Raw genomic sequence first — 17,208 nt, 5'->3', positions numbered from 1 at the left:
CACCCCTTACATTCCAGTTCCCATGGCATTTGGAAGGTATAGTACAATAGGACACACATAAAATATTAACATTGTTTCAGTTTCAGGTACAGCTGAAATCTTCTCCTGGTGCAAGGGTCACTTTCCCAGGCGCATCTCAGCTTCAGAAGCCAGCTGGCTTAGTTTCACTCCTGCGCAATTCGCCATTCTCCCTCATCACGTGATTAGGGTGACATGGGTTTCAAAGATGGAGTGGCTTCCCTTCCCCAGGCCCATAATACGCGGTACATGAAAAGTACGTGAAAACAAATTAGAAACACTGAAAAAATGATTACACTGTATACCATGATTAGCTTCACTGCACCCCCTTACTTTATAATATCTATAGCGTTAGAGGTTAAGCAGAAATAAACAGCTGAGCAAAAGCGGCGGTAGCAAGCAGAGAGCATGTTAAAACCAAAGCGGCCATTTTTGCAATAATGAGCATGTGCGAAAAAATCCCTCCAGAACTACGAATGCGTCACATCATATGGGTATGACCGACGCATGTGCAGACTGAAATCCCGCATAGCAGCAACCAGTCAGTGTGCAAGCTTTGTTAGGATTAGAAAACACATAAGCAAGCGTCTCTGGGACACCCGCGTGTAATGTGAAAATGCGATATTAATACACGAAACAGGTTGGTTAATAACGTTATTGATTAAGTGAGGTTCTTGAATGCAAGCAAGTCGCTTTACGTGCGAATCCTTGCTCCATCAATCTTGGGGTAACTTTTTGAAAGACAAGGAATACCAGGACTATGAGTAATGAAGATTACCAGTAAGAAACTAGGGCATCAGCTTCTTCCATGAATTAGGCCACCTCGAGTGATAGTAGGGCTTCGGTGCCCTACAGTGAAAATAGCGTGAAATCCTTACCTGGGCAATTCATGATTCTGATCAAAACGCGCACTTCATTTGCTGTTCACTCTGTAACTGACGCCTACTAGGCAAGGACAACTCTGCTTTGAAACATACTTTGAACTGCTCAGTTCATTTATACCTTATCACAGCGTATTCTTACGGGTTAGACCTTCCCCTACAATGTTCTTTTATTTGTGGCTTCAGTCTCTAAACCATTTGCACACTAATACTTTACTGTTGCAGATTGATATGATGATCTAGTTAATACATTACCATAGGGGACAGAGAGATGTATTTATTCAGTACCCTAAAAAGTGAGAATATCCTTAAAAGTCTGGGAGTTACATAATAATCAGATGATGGCTTCCTACTGATCAGTGAATTGAAGCATATCAAACAAATGAGAGAGGAAGAGGCGTAAGGGCCAAAGCTGCTGACTGTAGACTGAGGTACTGGGGAATCAAGTTCGACTCTCATCGTTGGCTGCTCATTTTGGGATTCTGTGCAAATTACTTAATCTCTCTGTGTCTAAAAAGATCAAAAGTGAATGTGTCCTTGCATAACGTCATTTGTGCACCGTGGGTCGAGTTCGCGGGTTATAAATATGTAAAAAAAGTGAATTACCCAGGATCACACAATGTGGTTCAGCGGAGAAGCTACGATTGTAACTCCTCGGATTTCCTGGTTGTACATACAGGCAACTGTGTAACCACTAGGTTTCATTTCTTTCACGCAGCAACAAGGGGCTTCCCTCAGATTAGATCACGTTTGTCGATGCTGATATTCCTTAAATGTTTAATGTTTATGAGCAATAAGAAAGTAACTTCAACCTTATCTTTTCTTTCCTTCCGTCCTGATAAACATAACAATCCAGTCTGATTGTAGCTGAGGGGAAGATGTACTTATAGCCTTTGATGTCAATGTATTGCTCAATACTAGAACTGTCCTACAGATTTAAACATTGTATGCCGTGCCTTGACAATCCCAACGCCTGCTTCCATTAGTTTCACCTGCAGACAGAAAGCAATCCAACGTCTATCAGTAAAGTTCCCTTTGAAAACACAGAACAACTCTTGTCATACAGAAAATAAAGCAATGCGAAGGTGCCCAGTTTGGATGGAGACATCTTTCTGTCAGAGGGTTGGATGCTCGCGCCGCATTTCACGGAGGCTTCCCTGGAAGCGCCGACATGTTGTGCTCTCTTCCCAGCCCCTGAGCTCTGAGCATTGCAGGGGTGGGCCTTCTGCAGTCAGGGGGTGGGCTTGGACGGACGCAGTGCTCGGCATCACCCCCCTCCCCCGGCCGTCACGGGCTGGAGCGGGTCTGCTCAGTTATTCATCGCTCGGTGGTACCCAGGAGCCGAGCTCGCGCGGATGCTGCTGCTGCCGCTGGGGTTGTAGAGGGCGCACGGGGACCGTCTGCAGAGAAGGCGCTCGGGCTGAGCAGGGATGAGCCTGTGAGGAGCCGGGATCAGCTGCAGTTACAGAGCATCGCTGGTGCATCACACTCCGAGCCAGGTGAGGGCACTTCTCCCACTGCAGGGCTGAGCTGAGATACACCCATGCTCTGTTATGATGCGCGGGCATCACAACAGTAGTGAGGAGAATAGTGATTCGGCGTGTAGACAGCATCCCCTGCTCTGCCGGAGAGGCTGGCGTTGTGTTTTAGAAAAGTGCCTGCGAGACGCCGTGTTCAGTGGAGGGCGGCAAGGCGCTACTTCGGATGAATGAAATCACGACTGGCGTGTGTACACTAGACTAACGCGGAAGAGGGCTCTGCACACACACACTAAAAGACACACAGACCAAACATTACCCTGTTTGTGTACTTTCAGCACAACACTTGGCTGGGCGACAAGTCAACAAGAGGACACACATGACTGTGTACCTGATGTTTAATCCTGAAGTGTCCAAAGACGGTTCTTGCCTTGTATGGTGTCTGGTACATAACAGCGTATGGGGCGGGAAGGATCAAGTCAAGTGTGGGTCGTTGTTGGAAATGTAGACAAACAGGTATACCTTAAGGTGCGTTCGAGGTTTTATAAGCTTCATACTGCTGTCCATGCGGGAGCCTGAGTGCAGAGTGCGCCCTCTCAGAGAATGTAAACACACGCTGTGTCTGAGACGGATCCAGATGTGTCCTCCTCTGGGGAGACCTCCCTGCCCTAATCACCTGATCCCAGCCCTGCTGTTGACACATCGTGGTCCCCTTTGCCTCTGGCGGGATCACGAGGATGGACTTGGGTTATACTGGTGTATTCTGGGACTTGTAGTCTAATTGCTTCACTTCAACGGAACCAAATACTCCTCTTCTGCAATGGTTTGTAAAAATAAAGGAGAGGATTGTGAAATGGTGTCCCCGGTGACGTAGAGGCCTATGGTAACCCCAAGATGGAAGGTTCTATCGAGCAAAGATGATAACTATTGTGGAGAAAGATGTCTGATATTGTGCAAACTTTGCAAGGAATTGTACAGATTTGTTGAGCAATAAGCGTTACCACCAGTATCGTGCAAAGGATGTCCAGTTGTGTTGTTGCCTGCTCTAGCACGCGTGGCCCCGTACTTCTCAATATCCTGTACCTGCTGTACAAGGGTCACCCTGCCTTTAGCTGGCTTCTAGCAAGCCTAGATCAGGAGGTCCGCCACCTTTTCAAAATCCTTTGTCCACGACGGGGAGAATGAAGAGCAGGCTTTGGGGTTTGAGTTAGATATGACAAGGAACATTTTGTACCAGCGACACAACATGATCCTCTAAAACCAAGATAACATGATGCTCTAAAACCAATGCTCCTCTCCCCATCATCGTAGCCTCGGGTGGGCGTAAAGAGAAGAACAGCTTGGCTTAAAATGATAATAATGTGTAGATTAGAAGATGAACACATAGATATTCGGGATCTCAATCAAGTCTCCAGCTCTGTGTTGGCTTCCACGGTACCTTTCCTTGCTGGATGGACTCCAGGCCAGGACTGTGCATGTGTGAGTTTATCGAAAGGGATCGGCACAATATGTCACTTCTTTACTGCTCTCCCTGTCACTAGGATATTTTGTTAGTGATGAAACTCAAAGCAGGTACAATGTTCTTCTAGGGTGTGTTTATGCGCACTCACACACCTCTCATTTGTCCGAACGTGGAAGTTTGTGTTACCCTGCAGCACTGTGTTTACACCCGAAGGCTGCCATGTTGGACTGTGCTGTGTATCATTGTGCCCCCTGTCTCTGCCCACACACCTCCGGGCCAGGCTGTTCTAGTTTTTGTTTTCTCTTTGTGGATCCCTGGCGCTGATCACGCCTCCTGGTCCGAGTCGGCTCTTTGCAGAGTTTTGCTGGTAAAAGACCCGCGGGGACCAACAGATAGAGCAGAGGGGTTCCCTTCCTGCAGGCTCACAGCCTGTGCCTCACTCATAGTTTCATGGAGAGGTTGTTGGCACATTGCCAGCCTCCCTGTGTGGAATGTATGTGGTTATATAGTCTTGGGCTATTGGTGGTTGAAAGCAGACTGTTCACCAATCAGAAGAACAGGAAGTTGACAGTGGATGGTATTTAAAGGCGACGAGAACGTCTGCTTTCGGCGGCGCTAGTATTTCTAGTTGCATGTCTGAGCAGCAGGGACATCATAAGGATTCGGGGGCCCCTGGGCCAATGTAATTTGGGGTTCCCTATTTGGAATAGCTTTGAATTTATGATCCAGTTTCAGCACTCGTCCAAATTCTAAATGTCTTTACATCTATTTTTAAGGGATAGTGATGTGTGTTTTCAACATTGTTACCCCACAGCAGCTCATTAATATTCCTGCAAATAATCTCTGTGACACCCTCCCATTTCTCATATGTGAGGCCCTGTTTTGATCTAGAGGAAACTTTGTTATACATGCTGTATGAAACATAAACACAACATTTGTCTGCAAAATGTCTATACTGGACACACACATCAGATACATTAAAAAATAAATGAATGAAACGCTATTCAAAACTATCTGTTTAAGAATTATTCAAGGGGTGGCGGAGTGAGGTAAAGAACGGTGATGGATTAAACCCAGATCAGTTGCCTGGGGGTGAGTGTTTGATTTGCTCAAACGCTCCGTCCATCATCCCTTTTTGTACCGCTTTGTTTGCCATAAGTTGACAGGGTATGCTCAGACGTGAGTCCCTTGCTCACTTTGCCACTGGATTCAAGCAAGCCGGGCTGAAGACGGTTGTAATGCTTCCATTTCTAACGATAATGGCATTACTCCTAGTCCTACTCCCTCGCCTTCCTTCAGTACAAATGAGGCCCCGCCTCCCACCCAGACCCACCCCCAGCATAAAAACTCTGCCCGCCCCCACCTCCACCTGTACATAAACAAGCCGAGCTAGCACTCAGTTGAACCGCACCGGGAGGGAGGGAGGGTCCTTGAAGGAAGGCGAGGGAGTAGGACTAGGAGTAATGCCATTATCGTTAGAAATGGAAGCATTACCTCCCGTCCCTCCCTCGCCTTCCTTCAGTACAAATGAGGACATAGCAAGCAGAAGAAAACAGGGACGGACAACTGAGTGACAAAGAACACAAAACAGTGCCCAAAACACAGCAGAACAACATCCCTGGCCTCGCAAAGAGGACAAGACCCTGAGGCCCGAACCCCCAAAGGAGGAACCACCCCCACAAGAGGAAGAGCCACCAAGAACGCGGACCGAAACCCACAACCAGTCTCGGACCACAGCGAATAGACAAAGAGACCCCCACCCGGAAGGACTCCACAACCAGCAGGCCCCACAGCAAAAGATGCCGGACAGCCAAACCGAGCAAACGAGACTCCACAGCCAAGAAAGGAGCAGGACAGAACACAGGCAAAAGCAACCTGTGACAGAGCCAAAACGCCGAGCCACCGGAAGGGACAAAGAATGGAACCGGACCCAAAAGCAACAGAGTCGAACAGCCCAGACAGAAAGGAAACATCCAAAAACAGGGCCCAGAACATCCCCAAGCGCCCCGCAGGGGCGATGGCAACCAAAAAACAAGGCCCAAAGGCAAAAACCGCAACCCAAGACCCCCAAGGGGCCCAAAGGGAGGACCGGACAGGACATCCAACACCAGCAGCAAAGACCCCGAAGGGAAGGACCCGACAGGCCAGGGAACAAACACCCAGACCCGGAAAAAAAGAACCAGGCAACACGCAAGGAAGCCAGGAGCACCAAGAAGCTGGAAAGCAACACACTGCACTCGCAGAGGGGCCACCGACAACCCCAGCAGGACCCCAGCCGGAGGGAACCTCCACACCAAAAGGAGGCCAGCACCACAGGAACAACACCCAGAGCAGAACAGCAGGACCAAAAAAAGGCCAGCAAACACCAAGCAGAGGACAGCCAAGAGGAGGACCGAGGGAAAGCCTGCAAGCCACCGCCAACGAAACAGGAACCCCCAACACAGCCAAGACCAGCTGCACAACAGCCAGGCAGCAGGGCAAACCCCGCACAGAACCCAGGGGAAGGACACGAAACTCCAAAGGGCACGAAGCCACCAGAAGGAACCTCCACCGAGCGACACACAACCCGGACAGGAGAGGAAAACAAGGAGCCCAAGGCCAACGGGGGGCAACCAACAACCCCCGAGCACAGACCCACAGCGCCCGCACCAGAAAGGCCAGAGTAACGTAAAAGGCAGGGCAGGGAAAGGCACACCGAAGAGCCAGAGGCCCAGGAGAGGGCCAGACGCCCCCCCAAGACCCGGGACCCCAGCCCAGAGACCCTAACCGGGCCACCCAGGCCGACCCCGGCGCCACAAACAGGACCACCACAGGGAGGCCCCAAAGACCCACCAACAGTCCAGACACAGGGAAGGAAGGACCCAGCATAACAGAACTGCCAGCACATAGGACACCCACAGAGGCAGAGAGCCGATAGCCCCAGCACCCAGACCAGAGTCCCCAGAAACAGGACGCAGGCAACCAAGAAACAAGGACCAGAACCCGGACCCACCAAGGATGCGGCAAAGGACAACGCCACCGGAGCGTCAGACGGAGCCAACACGCACAGACCCGCAGAGAGCCCCGAAAGGGCACCAGGGCAAGGCCAAAAGGCCGCAACAGCAACCAGCAAGCGGACCCCCGGGAGAGCAGCAGGAACCAGAACAGGAACCCGAACCCAGCCAAGCCCGAACAGGCCGGCAACCGAAGCCACCACAAGCGGAGCCAGAGGAGCCAGCGAACACCGAGCCAGAAGGCAACAGCGGCCGAGCCACCAGGAGAGCCCCCCCCCCCGTGGACCGACCGACAAGGGAAGCAGGGACAACAGACCCCGAAGACCAACCCAACAGGAGCCAGAGGGACAGGCCGAGAAGAAGAAAACAAGCCCAGGGAACACCGCAGAAGCCAGGCACCCTGGCACAAGCAGCCGCAGGACAAGCCGGAGGAGCCCCCCGGGGCCACAAGGCCCGAACCCAAGAAGGAAGAGAGGCCAGGCAACCGCCGGACAAGGGAACGGGGCCGAGCACAGACTGAACGAGAGCCACCCAATAGCGCCCGGACATGCGGGAAGACCCAGGGCGAAGGCCCGAGGCTGAAGAGGAAGGAAGCAGAAACGGGCATACTTCGCAGGAAATGCAGAAAAGAAGCAGTGACCGGGAAGTGGAGAGAAGCGACCCCAAAATACAGGGCATGCCAAAAACCACCAGGTAGGGCCGGCGGAAAGGCAGCCCGAAGGGCCAACACACGGAAGGGCACCAGCCAAATCCAGGAGCAGACCCCCAGGAGAACCAGGACAGGCACAAAGCCGCCGGACACCCCAGCCCCAGCACCAGAAAGGAGCGGGCCCAAGACCCAAGCCCCACCGACAGGAACCCAGCAGACGGAACACATGGCAAGCAAACAGGACACCCAGTCCAGCAGAGCCACCCAGCAGGAACCGTAGACAGGCACCGGAGACAGCCAAACCCTCTCCTAAACCGGAGGAACCCGCACCAAGCCGACCCAGCACCCAAGAACATACAGCAGTGACAGGAACCCAACAGGGCAAGGCACTCTGACCAAGAGGCAGTCAGCCAGGGCAAAAGAAACGGTCAAAACCGTGCCCACCCGAAAGACAGAGGAGAAACCCACAGCAGGGACCACGGAGAGGCCCCAGTGCAAGGCACGTGAGAAAGGCAGGACGCCCCAACTAAGGAAAGGCAAGCAGAGGGCCCAAGGTGGCGACATGCAGCCACCACGAACCGCCACCGCAAACTCCACGAAACCCAGCACCAAGGAGGGCACAGAAGAAGCAGAGAACAGGCCAGCCAGTGCCACGGCAGCAGCCAGGCAGAACAACAGGCCCACCAAGCAGCGCGGCCAGGACAGAGGTCAACTGCACAACTGGAGGAAAGGGGCGACCCCCACCAAGAAGCACAGCCACAGGAGGAAGACAGGGACGCGCAGCCCAGAAGCAAACGCCCCAGCGCAAACCGAGCGCGCAGAGAAACCTGAAACCAATCAGGACCCACACAGTGCAGAAGGAAGAAGGAGGGCTGGGAAGAGACCGCCAACGGCAGGCCGCACAGGAAACCGCCAATCAACTGGTAGCAGGGCAGCACCACAGCGGACAAAGCCACACGCACCACGCACATACAACAAGTATGAGCAACGCACGCTACACACAGCACCAACCCCCACCCCGGCACAAAAGGGGCAAGCCCAACCAGGAGGGCCGGGGACACCATGGAAAGAAACCCCCAGGCCCCGCCCAGCAGGAAACAGGAAAACCCTGCCGACCAGCACAGGAGTCCAGCGACCCACGGCCCGAACGCGCACCACCCTGGAGCCACACACAGAGCAGAGGCGGGAGAAGGATCCACACCCAAGGACCCAGACGGGAACCAGTCGCACATAGGACCAGCCGGATGAGGAAGGGACGCGGAAGGCATCAACCAAACCCCAGAACACAGGACAGTGCAGCCACAATCAAGCCCAGCACCATCATGAGACAAGAAAGGCAGAACACCCCCCACGGGGCTTCAGCGCGACAAGGGCACCCCAGGGGGACCGGAGACCCAGCAGCAGAGGAAGAGGACACCAGTACGCCCCCAACCAAACCCCAGGCGACCCCGTCAGGAGCAGAACCAGTAGCAGACAACCACCAAGGCCACCACCAAAGGGAACATGGAGCAGCAGGACAAGAACCGAAGCCAACCAGCGAAAACCAGTGCCACCAAAGGTCTTAACTGAGGCACAGCACCAATGGCCTGTATACATCATCCACAGGGCAAGAAAAACGCACAAGCAGGCCGTAGAATCCACAGGCCGCAAAATGTACATATACTCCTCAGTACTGCGAAGAACCCGTCAGCGGCACACAAGTCCAGTCGGCACGAAAAGGACACGTGAAGCCGAGGAGCCGTGGATGGAAAAAGGCACAGGATAATACACAGTGCACTTCACTACAGAGGAGCAGAGGGACCACAGCAAGGAGGCAGGGCCATGCTCGGCCCCCACCGGGCAGCCGGCAGAGTGGCAGTCCCCGGGGGCAAGAAGCAACGCGCCCTGCCAAGAAACAAAAAAGAAAACGGGCACAAACCCGTCCTACCTGGACTCCTGTAAGACAGCACACCGGGAGGAGGCAGCCACGCAGCCCGACCCGGAAACACAGCCCCAGCCACAGGAGGACCGCCAACACACCGCAGCGGATTCCCGAGCCACCTCTCCGCCCCCATACCACGAGGGAGACGAGGAGAGGAGGCACAGCCAGGAGAACGCTGCAGAGGACACCGTCGCCGCAGAGAACCAGCACGAAGACTCCCCGGCACCGCCACAGGGAGGAACTGAAAGGGTGAGTCTCACTAGTGAGACAGAAAAAAAACAGGTGGAGGTGGGGGCGGGCAGAGTTTTTATGCTGGGGGTGGGTCTGGGTGGGAGGCGGGGCCTCATTTGTACTGAAGGAAGGCGAGGGAGGGACGGGAGGTAATGCCAGAAACCGGTCCTGGGAAGCTTGATTCCGGTCCAGGGAAGACATGGCTTGGCAGTTCGGGCTGGACTGTTCCCATGAGGCACAGGGTCAGGCTGATTTGCATATGGCCATGTCTGAACTGGGGTGGCTGAGTGAGCTAAAGAACGGTGATGGATTAAACCCAGATCAGTTGACTGGGGGTGAGTGTTTGTATTGTCAACGCTCCGTCCATCATCCCCTTTGGTTTTTACTAAGAATTATTCAAGGTCATCAGGGCAAGACTCCCCCCAGAGCAGAGCTGGCTCTATCAGGGCACTCCTGAAAGGCTGGGGACCTCTTTTCCAATGCCTTAATGCGTCTCTGCTGAGCATGGTGGCTTTTGGCATGGGTGGGCTGGGCCAGGACTCTAATATTCAACAGGGCGAAAAAAAAACGGTTAGCATAAGGGAAATATAAACAGAATGCCCCTCTACCATAGCTCTAGTGATTTCCTTTAAAGTCCTTTTAATCTTTTCAATGTGCCACTGCCTCTCTTTTAGCACCCTTTCAGCCCCCTGCCTTACCCACCCATGTATCTCAAACCCCCTGCAGACAAACATCAACACCCCTTCCCCAGTCCAACACACCACTTGGAACCAGCCTGACTGAGCTACTTCGTGAGGGATTTAGGTGAGCTGGGGGGAGAGGGGTGTGTGTGGGTTGGGGGAAGGGGGGTGACAAGAAGTGTGTTCAGAGGCAAGTCGCTGCTTTGATGTAGCCAGTCAGGGACTGTCCTGTGTAAAGGGGCTGCTGTCTCGTTTCATTTAAAAGAACCAGCGAGGGTGGCACATGTTTCTTTCCACCCAGGGGCTAGATAGAGCAAGCAAGGCCCGGCGCTGCCCCTGACTCCTGGCCTCACAAAACCCTTGTGCAGGAGGAGGCCGACCTACCATACACTCACCGCGGGGTCCCGTAGGAGAGATAGGCCCTTTGAAGGCAGAAAACCATTCCTGAGAGCGAACTTGAAACTGTCTTGAAGGCCTCTTTCAGAGACCCCCTCAGCGAGGCCCTTCTACTTCATGTCATCAAAGTCTCCGGCTCTCCGACCACTATTGGGATTAGCTTTTTTTACTGCCCCCCCCCGCGGTGGAAGAATGGCCCAGTGAGGTAGATGTTTTATATAAATGCATATTGGGACCGCATTGACCTAGCAAATGTCCCTTCCAGAACACTGAGCCTCTCTTCCTACAGCAAGGCAATGCCATACCTGGCTCATCACTCTGGGAGTCAATCGTAACACTGCGGAAACAACTACATGGTAGGCAGAAGAGGCTCACTTACCTGGCATGGAAGAGTTGTTTTTGTCAGATTATAATTCCCCCCCCCCTCCCCCCACACTTCCAGGTCCTGTCTACCACACAGAAGACTGCGACTCTACCATGAGTTAATAGCCGTGGGCACAGGTGAAGTGAGTGCAACCACCTCAGGTCAACTCAAGTGAACATTCCTGCACAGCACATGAGGCGGCACCTTGAGCACCTCTCAGGTTAGCACCCTCGCCACCGAGCAGGCTACACACAAACGTATTCTTACACGAAGCCCAGTTTTATATCTCGAGGCATCCAGTGCCTTTGCAGAAAATAGGTAGGACATGTGATGGCCGCTCACATGCTTCACCACGCCGTAGGCACAGAGACAGACACACCATATGGCCTGGGTAATGGAATGAGCCATAGCAGCGTCTGCATGCAAATGAAGCACTTTCCCACGATTGTCTTTGGTAGGTAGTCATTCACTGTGTTAGCAAACCACAAGGCATCCCAAATGAAGTTTGCCAACTGCCTTGAACTTACATGGAGCACATATATCTAACTATTCACACGATGCCACGTGCCACCCCGTAGGAGCAGCTGGGGTCAATATAATTTTACACAGCGAAGGTGCCGAAAAAGAGTCCACACACAATACTCCCAGCTGCGGCTTGAAATCCTTTGGAAGGTGCAAGGTCTGAGTTTCCCCTGAAACCGGGGCTAGAGTGTTTGGAAAGCGCATCGCTTCTTGGCAGCAAAGGTGTCTCCACCCAGGCACCACTTTTGGGGCTGGTGTAGGATGTGCGAATTTAGGGGTCTGCATGGTTAGGTGTGGGGAGCTCATCCTCACCCACGCACACAAAGCCCTACACGACCAAGGCCCGAGCTACCTCAACAGCCGAGTCAACTTCTACGCTCCCAAACGCCACCTCCGATCAGCCAACCACGTCCTCGCCGCCGTCCCCCGCATCCGAAGAGCGACCACAGGAGGAAGGTCCTTCTCCTACCTGGCCGCCAAGACCTGGAACTCCCTCCCGACCGACCTGCGCCTGACCCAAGACCACCTCTCCTTCAGGAAGAAGCTGAAGACCTGGCTGTTCGAGCAGTAGCGGCTCCCCCCCCCCCCCCCCCCCCCCAGCGCCTTGAGACCCTACGGGTATGTAGCGCGCTTTATAAGTGTCACTGATTGATTGATTGATTGATTCTGAACTCCCAGTGCACCATTCAAAGGACCTCTATGGATGACCCTACCAGTGACGCAGAGCCACTGTAGGGCCTTTACAGGTGGGGTGATGTCTGACCTCTTTGTATTATTATGTTGAAAGGCAGTCAGGCCTCAGTCACCACTGCACTTACTGTAGTTGGTAAGGTTGAAAGTGCCCATCCTCTCATTCCAAAACACAGGTCTTCACGCAGTGGAAGAGCCATGTCATGTTCTCTTCATGCACAAAAACACTGGGAAAAGGGAGGCATAGTACCGGCGGAGATGGTAAAGGAGCACTGATTACAGTTGTAACCTCTGCACTGTAGAAGGTTCCTCTGACAACACACCTTCAATGATTCTTAGAGCAGGGGTGTCCAAACTAAGCCTGAGAGGGCTGGCCCATGGCAGATTTGCAGGATAAGTACAGATTATGTAAATAAATTCCATTGGGAGCCACTTTATCAAAATGTTTCTTTCGTGGATATCTGAAAACCTGGTATGGATCCGACCCTCATGAACCATCGTTTGACACCCTTGTGTAAAGGTGCCACTTGTCTTTAAATGACAATTATTTTGGTCTCAGTGAGGTCCGGGATGTGGAATCCGTGATGCCCTAACTCTGGCCTCCTAGAACAGCTGTAGGCAGCACAATATTTCTCACTCTTCGCTGGACATCACAAGGATTCCGTTTTCCACAAACATGCAAAGGACCATCTTGCTCCTTCTTTGATATTTTTTTTACTTTACTTGGCTACATTTTAATTGCAAGCTCAGTATTCAGGGCTTAGCAGAGGTAGAGCATCTGTTACATGTTTTATCTCAGGATTCCCATGCGATGGTTGCTGCATGCTGTCATTCTGCCCTGCTTTCTTAACGAAACATCATGTCGGAGATAGGAGAGACTGATACAGATGAGTCTGAAACACAAATAGCTACAGGGGTATCCTTCTTCCTTCACCCCGTCCATTTGTTACAGGTGAATTGCTGTCATTTCCTGTCTTTATCGTCCTCCTACCATATACTGTTGTACCTTATCGTTTATACCTGTGGTTTATGACTGATCCTCTTCTATGACGTCTTCTCCCATTCAATGTATCTTTGACTGTTGGTGTTTATTGTAAAGCACCCACATACCTTGCTGTTCTTGAGCGCTTTGTAAAACTGTTAATTAAATAAAAAATCGCCGCATTCTAGAAAAACGAAAGGGTAGTACTGTATAGGGTTGGGATTAAAAAAAAACTGTCAATGCCTGCAACAACACATGTGGGTGAAACATGTGGCGTTAGACATATGATGAGTGTGAGTCAAAAGAGTGAACGATATATATATATATATATATATATATATATATATATATATATATATATATATATATATATATATATATATATATATATATATATATATATATATATATATATATTAAACTTCGCCTGAACACGTAAGACTCAGTCTTATTTAGAAGCAGAGCACTCCCACCCAAGAAGGGCCAGACTTAGGCTTTTTACACCCCCTCAACGCCCAAAGTTAGGTTCACATTATGTTATTATTTTTCAGAATTAATTAGGCTAGCATTGTAGGGTGAGCGCCTTTGACTCAGATGTGCATAGGTTTTTTCTGTGTTACTGTCAAATAAGAGGATCAAACCCTAGAACTCTGATGTAAATCAAACAGATATTTTGCTGCGGGAAGCATCATCAGTCAATCCATACAGTTCGGTGTGTTTCATGGATCGTCAATAGTGTTACTGTTATTATGAAAGAAACGTGTCCCAAGTAACTTGTTTGCCCTTTGTTTGTGATACTGTGTGTGCATGACATTGTTACATCTACTGGTTTGTGCAAGGGGAACTCTATCATCATTTGTACCGCTCATAGGAACCCCCAGCCACAGACCCAAAGAGGCTCCTTAGTACTACCATTTTGATCTCGTTTGTGTATACATTTCTACATTTTCGTTATAACTGCTCTGCTGTGATTGTTGCTGTGTTATGCTTCTCAAGGATTGAATTTCTGTTGAAACTTTACATGGTTTTCTGTGATTTAGAGCAGTGGTCCGTAGCCTTATGACTTCTGTGGACCCTCACTTAATCATTTCTGGAACCTGGGGACCCCCACTGAATCATTATTGGAATGCGGAAATCCCAACTGATTCATTCCTGGAAGCAGGGTGACCCCGGCCATTCGTTTTCAATAACTTGAACCACAAAACAGTACACAAAAATTACAGACAACCATTCATCAAACGAATTCACACATTTTTGAATATTTAATTTAATTTTCAAATGCATATCAAAATTTTAATTTTAATGTAAAGGTTGGAGATTTTCTAAATGTTGTTCATCATCTATACTATATTCTTATTGGTCTCTGCTCCCAGAATCAATCAGAGGATGCTAACTACATCTTTAGCCTCCAATTTCCAATTCCTTCATGTTTATAGAATGCTTTAAAATGTTAAGTTTTGCTTCTTTATTCATATACACTTTATTCATCTGTTAATAATATTTAATTTGCTAATCAATTGTGTACATCCTCAGTGGGCTTTGCCGCTCCTTAGGTGTCACAGGACCACAGGTTAAGAACGTCTGATTTAAAGAAATTGTTTACCTATCTTTACTACTTAATTGCCTTCCTTTGGCCATAACTTAAACATTCAATACGGTCGATGTCTGCAGAAAATATCACCCACCCACTAGAGATCCGAGATCGCTGCATGTCTTGCCCCTCACAGCCAGTGCATGATGTACTGTATTGCTAAAATCTGCATCTGTGTCTTGATACATCGTCAATATCACATGCAAACCCAGGGGCGGCTCTAGGTTCATGGTGGCCCTGGGCAGGGACCGTAGGTAGGGGGCCCCGCAAGAGGGGGTCCGGGCGGAGCGTGGAAGCCAGTGAAGAGGGGGGTCCTGGTGTTTGGAAGTGGCATAGAGCCAGAGGCCACCAAATCCCTGCCAGGGGCCGCCACACAAATATGTATCCATCCTCAGAGGATTATTATATTAAGGATATATATTGGCGTGGTGGCCCCTGGGATTTGGTGGCCCTGTGCAGGTGCACAGCTCCCACATGCCTAAGGCCGCCCCTGGCACACCTCCTGTAGGTTTCCTTTCTTTCCCCAACATCTCAACTGTAGCAGGCACTGAGCTTTGCTCAAACGTCAAACAGAGGACCTAATATGCAAATCCCTTGTGCAGTCCCAAACCCTACGGTTTGCAAAATCACAGGATTTGCGACTGCAAAATGATTGGTTAGAATGTACAAAAGCCCTGTTTCGAATTGCAAATAGGAGTGAGCATGAAAGGGGTGCCCCCCTCCTTTATCTGATTCAGAGAGGTGTATTGCAATCACAGACGCAAATCAATGTCTAGTTACTGACCACCGAGTTGGGGTGGTAACTGATTCACAAAGGCTGATTCTTTGGGCTTTCCTGATTTCGGCTTGGCGGACCGATATCAATGCTACCAGTGTGATGGAGTAAAGTACTCCGTTGCCCAGAAGGAGTACCTGCTCTCTAAAGTTTGAGATGTCTGCCGGCCCAGCCGACATCGTTTAGAGGGACTGCCGTCACTGAGGTTACTGTAATTAAATTAAAAGTTTGATGGACTGCCCCGTCAACAACATGGAGCCATGTGGCAAAATTTCTTTTTTCGTCTCCAAAAAGTAATCCAAAAGATGGATTTTACCTTTGAAATAACAAAAAAAACACTGGCTCACTGTCCCTTACCACTAGGTTTTACTTGGTGCAGTGAAAACTGGACATTTGTCTGGCCACACTAAATAGGGCAAGCAGACAAATGGCCAAACCTCTGATGGCCCTTACTGTCGAACCATCGGAGCTGTGTGTTGGCAGCGGAGAGGGAGTAGTCTCCACCGTTGATATATTGAAGGTCTGTCTGACTTAAAGTGAGGTGGGCAGATCTTCAGTTTGGCATAGAGGGTACTCTGTTGCTGTGTACCTTCTCCGTCAAACTATAAATCGTGGCCTTCGCTCTCTCAATGTTCATTTGGCTGGTGCTTATGCACGCCCCTGTGACTGGAGATTATGCAACACGACCTAATGATACATAGGTTGCATTGCAAGATCAGAGATAGGTCACACATTTTCAACCTGTCTCTTTGAACACCCTGTTCATTGTCATGAGTCTGACCCCTCAGCTGAGCACTGGTGCTTGTTATTCTGCTCCACATCGCTGCTTACCACCTAAGGACATATTTGTGAGTGTCTCACTAGAATCAGGCAGTAAAACCACAGTGGGAAAACCATTCAAGGTGACTTTAGCACTCGATTCTGAGTTTTCCTACCAGTAGTAGGGAATAACATACCAAACTGCCTTTGTTACTGGAAAAACTGCACACTATTCTGCCTGCCACACTGTTTTGGGGGTGTAAGCAGTGCGCATTTTGTTAACTCCTCCAAGTAATATCTAGATGAAATTGCACTGCCAAAACCCAGGTCTAACCAGATCTCCCCTTCTTAGAAGTCAATCACCGTTCAACGGTCGCCATGATAAGAAATATCCTTGCCCTGTCAAATATAATGATAGGGTGACTGGCTTTTAGTATGAAAGATAGCACTAAATGAAGATAATGCAGATGGAGGCAGCAACACTTTAGGGCACCATAGTGCCAAACGTAAGCACACCATCACTGATGAACTAGCTGGGCAGAGATTTAGTTGTAGAATTAACAAGACATTAGACAAAAGGAATGCCTCTGGTATTAGGGTAGTTAAAATGTTCACACATTGATAGCGTTATGTGAACGGTTTTTGCAGATGTTGTATAACAAGGGCTATCACAGTTAGTTAAGGGATACACACCATTATGTTATAAAAATAGATAAAATCAAGTAAAACACCATTATGGATTGTAAAGGTGGCAGAGATAGGAGGAACAAACAGGTGGAATTTTGAAGAAACACAGCCTGGGTTTACAGAAAGCTA

General features: G+C 50.1%; 1 protein-coding gene across 1 annotated transcript in view; it reads left to right on the top strand.

Moving 5' to 3' along the window:
• The first annotated feature begins 2,234 nt into the window (after positions 1-2,234).
• Positions 2,235-17,208, top strand: part of SYT12 (synaptotagmin 12) — an 858,259-nt gene continuing 843,285 nt past the window's right edge. The window contains exon 1 of the mRNA XM_086957847.1: positions 2,235-2,398. The gene's annotated coding sequence lies outside the window, so the exon portion shown is untranslated. The remainder of the gene's footprint in view (positions 2,399-17,208) is intronic.

The sequence above is a fragment of the Lissotriton vulgaris genome, chromosome 2_1 (genome assembly GCF_964263255.1).
Source record: "Lissotriton vulgaris chromosome 2_1, aLisVul1.2, whole genome shotgun sequence".
In the NCBI taxonomy this organism is placed as follows: domain Eukaryota; kingdom Metazoa; phylum Chordata; class Amphibia; order Caudata; family Salamandridae; genus Lissotriton; species Lissotriton vulgaris.
The sequence above is the reverse complement of the archived record's forward strand: the minus strand, read 5'-3'. Positions and strand labels throughout refer to the sequence as shown.